Source organism: Equus przewalskii, chromosome 25 (genome assembly GCF_037783145.1).
Source record: "Equus przewalskii isolate Varuska chromosome 25, EquPr2, whole genome shotgun sequence".
NCBI classification, from domain to species: Eukaryota; Metazoa; Chordata; class Mammalia; order Perissodactyla; family Equidae; genus Equus; species Equus przewalskii.
The window spans coordinates 11,182,688-11,197,206 of NC_091855.1; the positions used below are offsets into that span (position 1 = coordinate 11,182,688).

At 46.0% G+C, this 14,519-nt stretch overlaps 1 protein-coding gene across 5 annotated transcripts in view; it reads right to left on the reverse strand.

The window, feature by feature from the left end:
- The window catches only part of SPTB (spectrin beta, erythrocytic), a 114,434-nt gene extending 100,956 nt beyond the window's left edge, over positions 1–13,478 (reverse strand). For 2 of the 5 annotated variants that reach the window (XM_070593723.1, XM_070593720.1), the window contains exon 1: positions 13,202–13,317. The gene's annotated coding sequence lies outside the window, so the exon portion shown is untranslated. Of the gene's footprint in view, positions 1–13,201 lie in introns of all 5 variants that reach the window. The other 3 variants (XM_070593722.1, XM_070593718.1, XM_070593719.1) reach the window with 3 other exon arrangements.
- Positions 13,479–14,519: the final 1,041 nt, after the last annotated feature.

Here is a 14,519-nt window from a genome sequence, read left to right on the forward strand (position 1 = left end):
GGCTGAGTCCCTTCCTTGTCTCTCTACTGCCAGGTCCCCTGCACAAGGCCTGACTTTGTCCTCTGCCCTTCTTTATCCCTGGGTACATCTTTCCAAGACCTTTTGAGGGCTTTCCACTTATCAGCTCATCTTAGACACCCTCCACATATTTATAAAGGCCTCATCACCTCTGGAAGCTAAAAACCAGCTCCTATGGATCACCAGGTACAGAAGGCAGCAAAGGAAGAGAGCGGTTGGACTGCAGTAGGAGTGTGTCCACGACAGAGAGTTTTGTTGAAACAAACAAAACACGCTCAGAGGCCTGAGCAAGCAGCATTTTGGTGGGTCCAGACACGTGTGAAACTCACTTTTTGTCCGGGGCAGGCAAAAACCAGGGCAGAACAAACCAACTAAGAAACACTGTAATATTTTACAAGGTCGTTTCTACTTTGACATGTCTTAAGGACAAACAAACAAAAGAGGTTAAACGTATCCAGAGAAAAAGAAAACTTCTGTACAGGAATTTTTGGTCTTTTTTCTGCAATATTTTTCTTAACTCTTCACAATTATAAAAGAAAACTTGTGTATATTGGTCTGAAACACCCACTCAAAGAGCCTTTCATAGCTGCATTCTGAGGGTTAGCCTCAAACATTCACTGAAAAATGAGGTGGGAGTGACTATGCTGGGTGAATAACGAAATTTTTCTAGCAATAGACATATTCTGATGATGTAAGTTAAAAATCAGTTGTCACTTTTCCCTTCAATAAATGGAAAGCAACTGGGGAATGCAGAGGTGGGACGATAGCCTCCGCTCAGGTCTGAAGCATTCCTCTCCCACCCCATCAATAGCGAGCGTCTTCCATCACCGCTCTTCATAATCTTCTACCGATCAAAATTTGGGGGATTATCTACAGTGCTGAATGTTCTTGAAACTTCCCCTATCACCCAATTCAACCAGCATTCCTTGAGTACCGCACGTGAGCCAGACACTGAGTTAGGCACCAGTCTCCCATGGACACCAGACAAGTCCTTTCTTGAAGGATCTAGAGGAGAGTCAGACCTGTACAGGACCAACCAAGGTACAAAGTGAAAAGTGACAGCTTGAGAACTCAGAGTTGAGAGTGGTATCTTCCTGGGATAGGGAAGAGAGGAAGCATGGAAGGGGTTATGTGTGAGTGGGGCCTTAAGGGATATATGTATGTAAGAGGTCACAGCTGAGGAAAGGGAGAAAGACATTCTAGGCACAGAACAGAGCAGAAGCAAAGTCATGGAGGCACGAAAATGCACCTCGAGCTGAAATAGTCGCAAGCATCCAATGTGGGGTAAATGGAGAGGGCATGAAGCTGGGCAGAGAGGTTGGAACAGATTGTGAAAGTCCCTGCCTGGCGGTTTAAACTTTATGTGGGGGCAACAGGGAACAATTGAGGGTTTTAAAGCAGTTGAATGACTCAGTCAAACTCATGTTTTTAAAAATAATTCTGAGGTCAGGGAGTAAGATGAGTTAGAAAGGCAGAGACTGAAGGCCAATTACTCAAAATAAGATAAGAATAGGGACAGTAGAAATTGAAAGAAAGGAACTAATTTGAAAATTTTAGAGTAAAAATGCACAGGGATTGGCAGCCAACTGGATGTGGAAGTGTAAAAAGAAGAAAAACCAAAAATGTTGCTGACGTTCTTACTTGGGGTGGCAGTGACTACACAAACCTACAAAATGAACTACAAAAACAGGCAGAAGAGCAGGTTTAGGAGTGAAGGAGAGAGACGAGACGTCCTATTGCTACACGGTGGGTTTGAGACACCTTGCTACAACCAAAGGAAGACAGCTAGCAGACCGCTGTAAGCAGATCTGGAGGTGACAGGGGAAGTCGGGGCTAGAGACAAGGATTTAGACACATTGGTAACTTCAACAATTAAAAGCTGGAGAGAGGAAGGAACAACAATAACAAACAAACAAACAAAAAAAAAAACAAACAAGAAGGAAGTGATGGTAAGCAAGGTAGGAGGAGAAAAAGGAGAGCCTGGGTCCCAGAAGCCAAGGGAGGGCTTGGTTCCACAGGAAGAGTGATTAACAAAGTCAAATATTGCAGAGAAGTTGGGACTCGGGTCTGGGAGGAGGCCATCTCATTTGACGACACCAGAACTCTTCTAAAGCAGGTTTAGCACCGCGGTAGGGAGAGCCGCCTTACGACAGTGGGTATACTGTGCAGTACTAATCAGCAGCTACATCCTCAGACGTCAAAGAACTAAGTCAGAAGTAGGATTCAGAACATTAATTATTTATTAAAAGCGAATAAGGGAATTCAAGCGTATTAAGGTTAAATCATTACAAATATCAAGCAACATATGAAGGTATACAACTAATTATCTCCCTAATTTCAGACCATTAAAGATTCAGGATAAAAGAAGCTCTTAGAATTAAGAGCCACAGAAGGTTACCCTCCCCCCAAATACGGCAGGCACAGTGATTCCAAGCAAGCACTCTACAATAAATACGCCTGGGTTCAAGTGCAGCTTTGACCTTCTCAATGTGTAATCTTGGGTAAGTAAACTTCTCTAAGCCTGATTTTTTTCATCTGCCAAATTAGGATAACAACAGAAATAACAAATACACATAAAGCTCTCAGCATAGTGCCTAGCACATAATAAATGTTGACTCATTATAATAATGCTTCATTTCCAAGTTAAGATATATATAAACTCAGTTATATATAATTGCAAACATTCATTCTTTAATTTTTTGCCCAATAAATATTTTTGAGCCACTCCCCTCTGTGTACCAAGCATGGCTCTAGGTGCTGAGAATTAAACAAACAAACAAAAAAAACAGAGTAAGACCCAATTCCCCATCATAGAAAGCATGGTCTGATGGTATAGAAGGCAGGTTGACAGTTACAAAACAAGATGAGATGTCCTGTACCAAAGGAATGAGAAAGACGTTGCAAAAATACAAAGGAGGAAGCACTCAGTGCTGCCCCAGAACCTGGTGAGGGAGAGGGGTTGTCAGGCGAGGCTATGGAGATGAGGCAACACTTAGGCATTACAAGGAAATCCACAAGAAAAATTTTAAGGATAATAATAAATATTAAGGCACCATCTCAACACACAAAACCTTGAAAAAAATGTCAGAGAAAGAGGAAGTTCTTTGCCCAAGGGCACAGCAAGAGAAATGTGGCTGGAAACAACCCAAACTCTTGTCATCCACCTCAAGGAGACATTTTGGCTGAAATACATCATCACATAATATTTACACCCTTCCCCACCTGAGTTTGGGCTACATGCTCTACAAGGCAAATTAAACATCTCCTGTCTGTCCTCTAAAAGTCTACAATCTAAAAATAGGCAAGCTAATATATGAACAAATTCAAGACCTTTGATGACAAACGATCTCCCAAAGATAGTGTTCTCAAATAAACACTTCTCAAGTTCAGCTTAGTTCCAAAGGTGAGGATGTTAATAAATTTTGCCCTTCCCTTTGAAGACATCGAATACCAGGGGGAAATATTAAATCTACACAGTTTGGTTCCTCAAAAAATTAAAAATAGAATTACCATATGATCCAGCAATATACTGGAGTATATACTTCTGAGTATATACCCAAAAGAAGTGAAAGCAGGCTCTCAAAGAGACATTTGTATACCCATGTTCATACCCATGTTATTGGCAATAGCCAAGGGGTGAAAACAACCCAAGCGTCCATCAACAGATAAACAAATGTGGATAATCCATACAATGGAATATTATTCAGCCTTTAAAAAGGAAGGAAATTCTCACATACACTACAACATGGATGAACCTTGAAAACATTATGCTAAGTGGAATATGCCAGTCATACAAGGACAAATATGGTATGATTCCACTTATATGAGGTACCTAAAGTAGTCAAATGCACAGAGATAAAAAATAGAGTGGTGGTTGCCAGATGTTGGGTGGGGGGATGGAATGGAGAGCTAGTGTTTAATGGGTACAAAGTTTGAGTTTGGAAAGACGAAAAAACTTCTGGAGATGGATAGTGATGGTGGCTGCACAACAATGTGCATGTACTTATGCCACTGAACACTTAAAAATAGTCAAAATGGTAAATTTTGTGTTATATGTATTTATCATAATTTTAAAAAATAAATTTAAAAAGTGCTTGGTTGCCATGCCCATTAAATAACTTCTTCATCATTTAGGGGCAAATGAAAACACCTTGTTTCTGACATTTAGATGCAATGTCATGTGAAGAGAGGATGAGAGCATGAGATCAGGCACATTAGAAAGTTCTTTATCCAAAGGAGCAGCGTGCAGTTACCATTCCCTGGGAATGGACACCTTCATAACCCACTAAGAAGGTGGCTTTGTTAGTGATCATCATCTGATAATTCTTAATTAATATAATCCCCATGCACCAGCACCACCCCTTTAGGGGATGATCATCAAAGTGCACGTTCCAAAAACTACTAATTGAACTTCTATGGGCAGAAGCACTAGACAGGGCTTTTATGTAAAACCGACGACTCTAATTCATAAATCAGTTCTCGTTCTTAAGTGCTTCCTGTGTAGTTGAACAAATAATAGATGGACACAAGAAAAGTTAAATAATAATAATAATAAAAGAACTCTATGACTATGTTCAATTAAGTAGTGCATAAAACTAGCCTTTCAACAAATTTGGACACGGGAGAGATTACCGTAGGCTGGAGTGTTCCAGGATGACTGGTGGAAACCACTCCAAATCTGGGAGAAGTGTTCAGGACTCAGTAAGTAGAGATAGAGAAACCTGGTTCAAGCAGATGGTTTGCCAGGGGAAGACGTAAGAGAGAAGGGTAGAAAAAGAGATTGGAGCCAGACAACAACGGCTCATAAAAGTCAACTTTATGAATTTGGATTTCGACCTCTACCCAGAAGGGAACCCGTGGAGGTTTTTGAGACGAGGTATTATCTGATGAACACAGTGTTTCAGTGCGGGAGGGGTTTGGAGAGAGAGAGCCTCAAGTGATAGAAAGGTGGACTCTGAAGGCCACTGAAGTATACACCTGAGGGCTATTAAGTTATCAAAAATGAAAACAAATGTGTGCTTTTACTCGGTTAAAGCTATGACTTTAAAAGACGTCAGGCCATATGTTTATATATGCAGTGAATTTTTCTTGAAGGATACACAGGACACTGTTGACACTGGTAACTCCTAGGAACAGGACTAAAGGTAGGGAGGAAGACTTTTACTTTTCCAGGTATACCCTTGTACAATGTGGACACACTTATAACCATGTGTATTAATTCACTTTACAATTTTAAAAAATTTTTCTTTTGGTGAGGGAGATTGGCCCTGAGCTAACATCTGTTGCCATCTTCCTCTATTTTGCATGTGGGACACTGCCACAACGTGGCTTGATGAACGATGCTAGGTCCGTGCCCAGGATCCAAACCACTGAACCCTGGGCCACCAAAGCAGAGCACACGAACTTAACCACTACACCACCAGGCTGGCCCCCCAAAAACTTGTTTTTAATATGACAACCAGAAAGTAATAAAAAATGTTTGGGCTCTAACCAGCAAATTCAAAACATTTCTAATTATAAAGTGAAATATATTTCATCTCGTTTGTACCATATCTAAATCTGTATCACACAGTGGAGATGTTGTAAGAACGATCTAAATGTAATAATACAAAGTATACAGAACTAATTGCACACCTAAGCCTTTACTTCAAAACAAATAGATGTCATGAGTCACTCATAATAAAACACCTCCTTTTTGGTGTACTTAAGTGAAAAGTCTGCCTGCGTCTATTCCAAATCAACTCCTCAATGAAAAAAATGTCAAAAATAATAGTCCACGGTACATTTGACAAAATATATCCCCATCTCAGCAAATGGCTTTTTCACTTTTCCAGTTGCTCAGGCCAAAACGAATTGAGTCATTCTTGACTTATTCTTTTTCTCTCATTGTCTATATCCAAATCCCATTGACTCTGTCTTCAAAATCTATCAAGAAACCAACCGCACTGCACCACCCCACCACCTTTACCCTAGTCCATCACGTCTAACCTGGACATGATGCTTTCATTCCACTCCTATTTCCTACAATCAATCTTCCACAGGACAGCCACAAAGAGCCTCCTAAAGCACAAATCTGAACAAGTCACTCCCCTGCCCACAACTTCCAGTGGCTTCCTGTCACATGGCTAAAACCCAAAGTCCTGGCATGGCCACAAAGCCTTCATAATCCAGACACCATTTCCTCCCAAACATCACATCGTACACTCTCCTCTTGCTCCCCCCACTCCCGTCCCCCTGGTTTCCTGCCCACTCCTTGGACACAGCAGTGACCCCACCTTGGGGCCTCCACACTCAACCTGAATCTCTCCCCCTAAACATCCCCGTTCCCTCCCTTGCTTTATTTAGGTCTCTGCTCAAATGAAAACTCATCAGAGAGGCCTTTCCTGACCGCCCTACCTCAGATAATACATCCGCCTCTCTTTCCCTTCACACTGCTTTATTTCTTCTTTATATCACCGGAAATCACGATACATACTCGTCTGTTTGTTGTTAACTAGAATCCAACTAGAATGTGTGCTCCATGACATCAGACTTTTTTTATGCCACGTTCACTGCTATATCCCGTGGGCCTACAACATGTCTGGCAAATAAATGAGAGCTCAATAAATATCTGTTGAAGATTGAAGTACAAATCAAGGCACTCAAGATCACTGGACAAAAAGAGGTTTTTGAAGCACAAAATGAGGCATAAACACAAGAACGCCCAGTAAATTTGGGGTAAGGGAATGAAAACGCCAAAACATCGATTGACAGGCATATAAACACATCATCTATCTATGGCATGCTAGTAATCCACATGCACGCTCGACATTAACTCATGCTTTGCGACATCATCTGTGTACGTTCTGAAAGGTGGTTCTTGAAGTTTTGTGGCTGAAGAGTAAATACTGTAACAAGTTTCCTCCTTCCTCTCTCCAGAACCAATGAACTTAGGCAAAGTTATGCTGAAGAAAGCAAGCGATTACTGTCTCAACCAGAAGGTCCAGAATATTCAATTACTCCACTGAGGAAAAGACCTTGGAACTAGGAAACTGGGTCAAAGTCAGGTTCTGCCACAATCCATTAGAAGGACCCTAGGCAAGTCATTGTATGTTTCTAATCCTGTTTTCTTGACTGTAAAGCAGAAATGGTGAGATCTTCCCTGCTTCTTCAAGTGGTCATTGTAAAATAAAATAAGATGAAGCAGATACAAAATGGCCTCCTGAAAACTGCGTGCACCATACATCATCTGGGTGATCGCCATCTTGGACTAAATGATCTCCAGTTCACATTCCCGTCACTGTCACTAGGGAGCTTTGTCTAAACAAGGATCTGATCAGGTCCCTCCCCTGCTCAAAAAGCTTCACTGATTTCAACTTGAACCTTCCATGTTCTTCACAAACTGAACCCAAACCATCTTTCAGGTCACATCTCCAGCCCATTCCTGGGCTGTACCCTACACAGCCACACAGAACTACTCCTCATTCCCTAATCTAATCAAGCTCTACTGCACCTTTGTGCCAGGGTAAATGCCTAGGCCCCCATCCCTGCCATCCTCCCTTCTTCTACTAGGGAAATCCTATGCACCCCTAATCTGAACCAGGGCTTCCTCCTGTGGGCTTTCTCTCAGAACATCCTTCCTCTCAGGTATCCTGTTGAATCGCTTATTTAAAAGTCCATTTCCCCATCCGACCAGCAGGTCTCCATCTGATCCCTTTTGGTGTCCCCAGCACATAAGAGTGTAATGCACAGTTAGTACCCAATGTTGGCTCTTTTTGAATATTTCTCAAATGGCTCTCTCAGGCCTTTCCAGCTCTAGCTCTCTATGACTGATGTCTTAGAGTCAGAAACATAAAAGGGCTTTTCTTACTTCCCAACCGGAGGGAATACGCTGGAAGGTGAAGCTGACTGACCACTCCTGGAGCCTCAGGAAACAGGCAGGCACTGAGCAGAGGCAGAGAACGAGGTCAGGGACCTCTTTCCAGTCCTTGTAAGTGATGTCTTTCAAATATGCTTTGTTTTATTTGAAGTGCTATGAACTCTCAAACGAGATGCACCAATACTTAAGTCAGGTGCAAATGGAAATGATTTTCAACTTATTCATTTTCAGGATGATCCAAGTTTCTGCTCCTTTTCATGATAGTAGAAACTCCTGAATTGACTATAATTCAAAGCAATTATTGTTCTTTAGTTGTCAAGGTGCCCTGTTATTCTTTTCATAAATATCCTGGATGATCTGAGCCCAGCGCAATGCAAAGTCTATTTTTTTCTAGGCCTGTGCCTTTTCACTTGCTAAATTTATAGTATTCAAATGAAAGGAAGAAAAGAAGCCCCTCTTTTGCTCCCACTGATAATATGATATATGTCTGGATTTTAATTACCCTTGTAATTATACCCTTGGCTGGGTCTGCACAGGTGTCGTGTAGAAATTAAACATTATGGCACAGCCTGAAAAGGCCTTGCTGAGGTAGGAAGGTGATGGCTTTGTAATACTTCCTGCCACCAGGAGAAGGAAAGAGAAAAATGGAATGGGGTCTGGGAATGTCATCAGCTACCCAGCACTCCACTGAGGACGCACTGTCTGTCTATGACGGCATCTGAGACTGTGCGAGCTGTAAGGCTGGCGATCCCCCGCGGTTTGATATTCAGCTAAGGCTGGCTGAAAAGGAAGAACTTGGATCACTCGGCTGTGAATGAAGAAACAAGCACAGTAACAAAGGGAAACACGCTATGGCATTTTCTAAATATTTACCAAGGGGAGTTGTCAATTCAGTGAGTGGGCCAGATCTGACAGTGAATTCTCCTGACTGCCTCCTACACCTCCTCAATCACCATCTCCATCTCCAAAACCAGGCGACCTTTACCTCTTGGAGTTGTCAAAGGAAAGAAGCATCTCTGTGATAAACCCAGCAAGTGCTCTGTGATGAGTCTGGCACACAGACCACGGCATTTACTCTTCCTCCCCGGACTTCCTATCTAAAGTCAAGGAGTAACCAAAGGGCTGTCCGTAAAGAACAACAGAGTCAATGCAAATTACTTTTAAGATAAAATACTGCTTTCCACGGTAACTTTCAGCTAGTAATATCTATACAGTTTCAGAACCCAGTATCCACGAACTTCCCTGCCAGTCCTCATTATAAAATCAAATTTCTCATCAGCCCACATAGTAATTTTCATTCTTCATCCTCCCATGGTCAATTGACAAATGTTAACCTGCAGGTCTGAGGTTATAAAAGCCACAATGGATAATGAAGAAATGTACTTTGTATCACTTTAAACCTCCTGCTGGTCACGTTTCCTACCTTTTCAGATCTTGGACATGGAGTATAATTTCGCCTTTGATTTTGAAATTTGAAATAACACACTTCAAGAGCAATTTGGTGATTAGATTAGATGAGTTTAGATTAAAATAGGTATCTGACAGTCCCAATAATTCCCTAAAGTCCTTTCCTTCCTCACTGCCCAAGAAAGGCTACGCAATTGTCTTAAAATTTGTACTGTCTTGAGATAGTGATGCACACACCTATTGTGTAAAAATGTATATATCTGTACACCTAACAGGCAATGGGAAGATTATGGAACAGTTTAGAGCTTAATGTTTGCTAGTGTCTTCTCTCCCACCTATCTCCAATACTTTTTCTTTTAAGATTTCACTAAGATGAAAGTATTGGATATTAAAATATATCCTCTCAAAATCTCCCTCCAAGGAAAAGAAAACTTGAATGGTTTGATTAGGCAGAACTGCAGGAAATAAACCCAATATTGGCCTTGAGAGAGAGACCAGACAGAAACGGGCTAGAATGATGAGCAGCATGGCAGGCACGTCCCATAGCTGCTCACAAACGACCGAGTCCACTGCAGACAGCTCTCACCTGTAAGCAAGCAGCTGCACCCACAGAAGGCTGGACTCAATGCCCTCTAAGGTCCCTTCCCACTCTGAGAGCGGTCGCCTCATGAATTTTTTATAGTCATCCTCTGTCCTGTCATACTGTCCCCATGCATCATCAAGCCCTCCTGGCCACTTCCAGGACTGAAAGGAAAATCTGTTCTCAAAAAATCCATGCTTTGACGACTGCCAAAATTACAGTTCTGGCCTTGAAACAATGACCTGAACACCAAGAGCAAGGCTGAACACCTCCAGGCAAATAAGTGTCCAATACCGTCTTCAGGCAGGATTTTTAAAGCTTCTCTGACATATGCAGAAATATTACCCGAGGTCTTGAGAGCGAAAGATTGTGAAGCTAATAGCAATCCTATAACTAAATCTTTTCAACATGTTCTTCTATATGCCCCACTGAATGTCTAACCTTAAAAAGAGTGGAACCAAACAGCTGAGTTTGAATCCTGGCCCTACTTCTCAACAGCTGTGTGACATGGGGCAAATTATTTAATCTTGAACCTCTTTCCTCACTTGTAAAAGGCTGATAATATGAGCTATCTTGCAGAGTTACTGTGACAATTAAGTAGCACAATATAAAGAAAACTCTGAGTATTCATTTACTCACTCTCTCATTCATTCAACAAAGATTAACTGAGTGTCCACGACGAGCCAAGAAGCAAGCTAGGCACTGGTACATAGAAGACCAAAAAAAAGGAAAGCTACAATTTTTTTTTTCCTGAGGAAGATTGGCCCTGAGCTAACATCTGTTGCCAATCTTCCTCTTTTTGCTTGAGGAAGATTGTCCCTGACCTAACAACCGTGCCAGTCTTCCTCTATTTTGTATGTGGGAAGTGCCACAGCATGGCTTGATGAGTGGTGTGTAGGTCTGTGCCCAGGATCTGAACCCACAAACCCTAGGCTGCCTAAGTGGAGCAAGCAAACTTAACCACTGTGCCACCAGCCCAGCCCCAATGACTTTTTTTTTTTGAGGAAGATTGGCCCTGAGCTAATGTCTGCTGCCAATCTTCCTCTTTTTGCTTGAGGAAGATGGTCCCTGAGCTAACATCTGTGCCAATCTCCCTCTATTTTGTATGCAGGACACCACCACAGCATGGCTTGATGAGTGGTACACAGGTCCATGCCCGGGATCTGAACCTGTGAATCCTGGGCTGCCAAAGCAGAGCGGATGAACCTAACCATTAGGCAACCAGGCTGGGACCCCATGCTTATTTTTATATATCAAAGACAGTCTGTTTTCAGAAGTGGCAGAACCATCAGATTTTGACTTTAATTCAAAATTTTCATTCACACTTAATTTGCCTAAAGTAGTCATTTTTAGTTTGTCAGATATGACCCCAGGTGGGAGTCTGCCTCCCGCCATACCTTTGTCTACCCCAAAGCTGATCATGAAGCAGGTCATCTGCTAGGGGACACCTTCAGAACTCTCAGGAGAAGCAAAGACTGGAGCAAAAGATGGTGTCCCAGCTCTCAGCTGGGCAAGCCACTCAGGAAAACTTGATCTGCCTTGCTACATGGCCCGCCAGGATGCCTGGGAGTTTTCGGGTGCTTTCAATTCCACGAGTGGACTCTGAGTCTTCTGAGAACTCAGGATTAACAGGACTGGCTCATCCCCCATCATTGTGACTGGGCCACTGATAAAGCTAAGAGCAACAGCTAAGGGGTCTATAGGCCACGTTTTCATAAAGTTGGGTTGACATCTTTCAGCCGTGCTTTACTCTAGATTTGATCATGTTCTGCAAAAATGACCCACCTCTGAGGAGCCAGCTGGTTTCGAGACTGGTGGGCTCTTTCTCAATGTGAGCCTAATACTCCTTTTCCCAACCAGCCCACGGCCTCTGGGAAAGTACAAGCCTAGCAATGTCGGGTGCCGGGCAATCAGTACACATAAGATTCTGCACTTACAGAAAAGAGTTTTCAAAGATATTCTGGAACGCAGGGACCCCAGCAAAAGAGTAAAAGTCCAACCCTGGAGTAGGAAGTGACCTGCCTGGGTCATAGGGTCAGAGGGTACTCAAAGAGGGAATTCTAGAATAAAAGTCACAACCATCTGTGAGGCTGAGAGGTTAATGGATAGTACAGAGGTGCCTAAAACTCCTGAAGTGCAGACTCTTTTCACTCGGGAGCCACCTGAATCACTCTCCTTAGACGCCGAGTGCAGCGTGACTACCTCAAGGCTGTGGATTTTGCATGGCTGCCTCCTACCTGGAGGTGACAGCCTAGCCACTCCTCACAGGAGCTCTCAGTACAAAAATACTGTCACTATTTTGCCCCTTGCCCCATCTGATGCATCTAAAATGTAAAAAAAAAAAAAAGTAAAAGAAAAGAAAGAAAGAAAAGTGGCTTCTTGGCATTTTCTTTCAGTGAGTTAAGCGTGTTATTATTAACTCCTGGCGCCTCTAATTGCTCGGTGAAAACGGTGGTTTGGATATTAATAGGCTGTAAAGCAAGGCCCTACCTGGGGCTCGTTGTCACGGAAACAGTACTCAAGTCCTCAACTACTTCCCCAGCCTGGAAAGTCTGCGCGAGTTGGTGGGAGTTGGGAATTGTTTTAAAGCTCCGGTTATTTCTCCCACTTTCTGCTCTGTCTCAGGGCCAAGTTGTTGGGAAAAGAGGAACTGGTGAGGCGGGGGAGAGGAGAGCGGACCGCAGCGGCTTGGAGGAGCAGAACTCTTCGGGAGGGGAAAAGGGGTGGCGTCCTCGGAGTACGGCTTGGGGCACCCTGATCTTTTCCTCCTTGCATCCGCCCCCGGCCACTGTCCGCGTCGTCGCCGGCGCCCGGCGGCCGCGCCCTCGGCTGCCCTGCCCTGTCCTCCCTGCCTGGGAGCTGGGCTGCCCGGGGAGCGCGCAGACAAGTTCCCCAGAAGAGAATCTGAGCAGCCCCACGGCTGAGAAACCGGGAGGCGCGGAGGTCGGACAGGCTAGAAGCAAAACCCCCTCCGCCTCCACGCCGGGGTCCTGCAAGAGGCAGCCCCGAACCAGAACACGCACCCCCTCACCGCCCTGCCAGCGCCCCCGGGCGACGCTCCAGGAGCCGGCTCTCCAAAGCAAGCGCCCAGCTCGCCAAGCGCCTCCGAAGCCCACGCGGATTCCCGCGCCCCGGGGTGTTCGCTGCCGCAGCCGCCAGGGCCTCCCGGTCCCCACGCCCGGCACTCGGGGCTGGGCCCCCACCCAGTCCCCTGGGCCCCGCGCGTCACGCGCCCCCTGGGCCCAGCGCCTCCTCTGCCCTCGCGCCGCGCGCCTCAGCCTCGCGCATCCGCACCCGCACCCAGCCTCCTCAGGCTGCCGGACCCTCCCGGGACTCACCTGCGCTGGGGCTGTAAGGGCGGCCACCCCGAGCCCGGGGGCCGCAGTGGCGGCGGCGCAGGGGGAGGAGGGCAGCGCGGGGCTCCTGGCACAGCGGCCGCCGGGCGCCTGGTGCTGCCGAGCCGCAGACCCGCCCAGAGATATAAATAACATTATCTGAGGAGGGACATTCCTGCCGGGGGACATCGCTGCTGCCGGGACCAGATAGTCCCGCGGCGGGGGCGGGGAGGCGGGGCCGCAGCCTCCCGCAGCGCCAGGCCCAGCCCCAGCCTTCCCCACCCACTCCCGCACCTGCCAATCAGCCTCCGCGCCCCGGGGCACCTGCCCAGCCTCCGCCTCCCGGCCGCCGCCTGGGCCCGGGACATCGGAAGCCTGAGCCGCCTGCTGCGTCCCCATCGTCGCTCACCTCCCCTAACCGCGCGCTGCCTTGAGCCCCCTGCAGCGGGAAAAGGGTTTGACTGCAGCTTGGGCCTAATTCATGCGCCCGGAGCTGCGAGCCTGGCCTTGAAAATGAGCCCTCCAGCCTTTCCCGCCCTGCATGCCCACTGTATACCGTCAGGTTATAAAATATATTAAAAGACACGCTTAAGCCTTAGGGTGGGCGAGGCGGGCGTCCCGGCAGTGCGCCCCCGCTGCAGCGAGTTTGGTAAGGACAGATTGCTCCCGGGGGCTGGCGTTAGAAAGCGCGCTCCGGGGCGGACTTCTCCCTGCTGGCGGAAGCGGCAGACGCTGGGAGAGTAGGGGTGGGCACTCGGCCGGAGGCCCCCGCCCCGAGCCCGCGGGCTCGGTGCGTCTGTTTCTGTCTGCAAACCGGCGTGGTCGGGGCGGACCGGCAGTGCTGGCAGGGCGCAGTCCGCAGTCCCGCGGCGCTTGCACATTGCCGGGACTGTAATTGTAATTGTAATCAACAGGCAAGCTGCCCCACCTGCCCACCGGCACCTCCTGGCCGGCCCGGCTTTCCAGGCGAGCGGGGGGGCTTCCTCACTGCAAGCCTGGGTGGGGTGGGCTTCAGTAGGCCAGAGAAAACACTAGAACCAATGGTGCCAGAGAGGACAGACAAGGCATCTCCGAGGCACCTGGAGGGAGACTCACAAAAGAACATGCGTAGTTGGCAAGGCTGTTCATTTTCTTGACTTTCTTACAATACAAGGTCATTGTTCAATAAGGCTTGGTGGTACCCCTAGCTGTAAGTGTCATCTGTTTTCCCCACCAACCGTGCCGCAGACGGTTGCTCACCAGTTATCAGCGTAGGTAATCTCAGGTATTATGACGATGGCAGCGGAGATTAAAAGCGCAAAGATGTGGAAAAGAGTTTTAA